Source organism: Procambarus clarkii, chromosome 18 (genome assembly GCF_040958095.1).
Source record: "Procambarus clarkii isolate CNS0578487 chromosome 18, FALCON_Pclarkii_2.0, whole genome shotgun sequence".
NCBI lineage: Eukaryota > Metazoa > Arthropoda > Malacostraca > Decapoda > Cambaridae > Procambarus > Procambarus clarkii.
Genome location: NC_091167.1, coordinates 21,543,339 through 21,545,783, shown reverse-complemented (window position 1 = coordinate 21,545,783; position 2,445 = coordinate 21,543,339). Strand labels below are relative to the sequence as shown.

At 50.0% G+C, this 2,445-nt stretch overlaps 1 protein-coding gene across 1 annotated transcript in view; it reads left to right on the top strand.

The window, feature by feature from the left end:
- The first annotated feature begins 1,037 nt into the window (after window positions 1-1,037).
- Window positions 1,038-2,445, top strand: part of LOC123754494 (potassium channel subfamily K member 2) — a 116,512-nt gene continuing 115,104 nt past the window's right edge. The window contains exon 1 of the mRNA XM_069326324.1: window positions 1,038-1,341. The gene's annotated coding sequence lies outside the window, so the exon portion shown is untranslated. The remainder of the gene's footprint in view (window positions 1,342-2,445) is intronic.

The following is a 2,445-nucleotide window of genomic DNA, read 5'->3' as shown; positions in this document are numbered from 1 at the left end:
GTTGTGTACCTGGTGGTTGTGTACCTGGTGGTTGTGTACCTGGAGGGTTGTGTACCTGGTGGTTGTGTACCTGGTGGTTGTGTACCTGGAGGGTTGTGTACCTGGTGGTTGTGTACCTGGTGGTTGTGTACCTGGTGGTTGTGTACCTGGAGGGTTGTGTACCTGGTGGTTGTGTACCTGGTGGTTGTGTACCTGGAGGGTTGTGTACCTGGTGGTTGTGTACCTGGTGGTTGTGTACCTGGTGGTTGTGTACCTGGAGGTTGTGTACCTGGTGGTTGTGTACCTGGAGGGTTGTGTACCTGGAGGGTTATGTACCTGGAGGCTTCCACAACTTATTCTTTCAAGTCATTCTTCTCTTTGTATGATGTACGAGTATTTCTTGAAGGTATTTGGCTCCAGCTTTCTCCCCCATTATCTTAACCTATTACCTTTTTTTCACCTTGTCTCCTTTTACTTACGATTTTGTATGTAGTGATCATGTCCCTTCTCCGTTTTATCTCCTCTAGGGCTGTTAGAACGAGTTTTATTATCATTCCTCGCAGGTTAGGGCCTTTAAGTGAGGCATTAGTCGTGTTGCTCCGTACCTCCGTGCACGGGTTGCCGTGGCACGGGTGCCATGCCGGGGCCGCGTACCACAGCATGGTTCATGTCGGTTGCATTTTGTTACCATGTGGCGGAGGACGGGGCTGTCTGTTGCTCAGTCTGTCTAAACTACTGTCAGGATTTGCAGTTATTACCTTGCACTTCTAGGGGTTAAAACCTCGTAGCCATCTGTCTGTCTGTCTGTCTGTGTGTCAAGTGTGGCTTCAGTGGGCGCTCGGCCGGGGCAGCTTTGCGTCACCTGTCAACATTGATCAATTCCTGATCAACTCTCGGCAGGTAGGCAAGGTGGGGAGAGGGGGGGGGAGTGTGAGGCCCCTTAAAACAGTAGAGGGACTGTGGGGGGGGGGGGGGGGAAGGGGTGTGTGGTGGGGGGTGTGGCCGCTGGAGCAGAGAACACATTATATAGAGTGGCTGCGCCTACTGGCAGTGTGTCGCTGAGTGCAGTTGGTGGTGGTGGTCACTATCCGCCCCGTCTCCCTCACTCTCTCACTCTCCCTCACTATCTCTCCCTCACTCTCCCTCACTCCCTCACTCCTCCAGTGGGCCCCAGGCGAGTGCCTCCTCATTTCTGGCACCTCTGAGGTGGTTGGGCTCTGTGAAGTGATATATGTGATCAGGACGTTAGTGAGTGCCACCTGTCAAATGTCTGAGTGCCACCTGTCAAATGTCTGAGTGGCAAGTGTCAAGTATCTGAGTGCCTCCTGTCAAGTCCGTCTACCACTGGAGTCAGAGATCTGGGTAAGTGCTTCACCGTTTGTCGAGTGCGTGTTAAAGTGTGTCTTGGGGCCCTAACTGCTGCTGGTCTCCATAAGGATACCTGATCAACCAGGCTGTGGCTCATACGTCAGGCTGCGACCACCCGCCTCCAACAGTCTGCTTGACCAGTCCAGCAACCAGGAGGCCTGGTCGAGGACCGGGCCGCGGGGACGCTGAGCCCCGAGACCATCTCAGTCTTCAGGGAGTGAGAGCTGGCGTTGTGGACGCTCTTCCCTTCATGGTGTTTGTGTCTACTTTACATCAAGTTTACCTTCAGTTTATCTCAAGTTTACATCGAGTTTACCCCCGTTTACATCGAGTTTACCCAGTGCAGTTTACATCTAGTCTACTTACAGTTTACCTCGAGTTTACATCTAGTTTACCTCAAGTTTATTTTAAGTTTGCGTACAGTTTATTTTAAGTTTGCGTACAGTTTACTTCAAGTTTACCTCCAGTTACGTCTGGTTTACATCGAGTTTACCTTCAGTTTACCTCGAGATTGCCTCCAGTTTACCTTGAATGGGAATTGGAATTATCAGGGGAAAGCACCAAACCTCTACGACTATATAGCACTGGGAAGGGGTCAGGGTAAGGGATGGGACGGGGGAAAGGAATGGTGCCCAACCACTTGTGGACGGTCGGGGATTGAACGCCGACCTGCATGAAACGAGACCGTCGCTCTACCCTCCACCCCAAGTAGTTGGATTAGTTTACCTTGAGTCTACCTTGAGGTTACCTTAAGGTGGTTCCGTGGATCAATGTTCCTCCCGCAGCCCGGTCTCTAAAGGGACCTCCCGCTTGGCGTCTGCAGCATTTCTGTACAATATAATTTGTGGAAAATTTTTAGTCTTGAAGGTGTATATGGAGGTGGCTCTTGCCACTTCTTCTTTTTTCAACAAATTACACTTATTAACCACTAATTAATTACACTTAATACGACTGAAATAGACTGTTCTTGTCTATTTTGTTTATTGCTCTCAGTATTTTGTATGTTGTGATCATGACCTCTCCTTATTTACCTGACTCATCTGCCTCTTCAGCTTCCACTCATATTCCCGTGTTTTGTTTCCCAGTAATGTGCAGGAG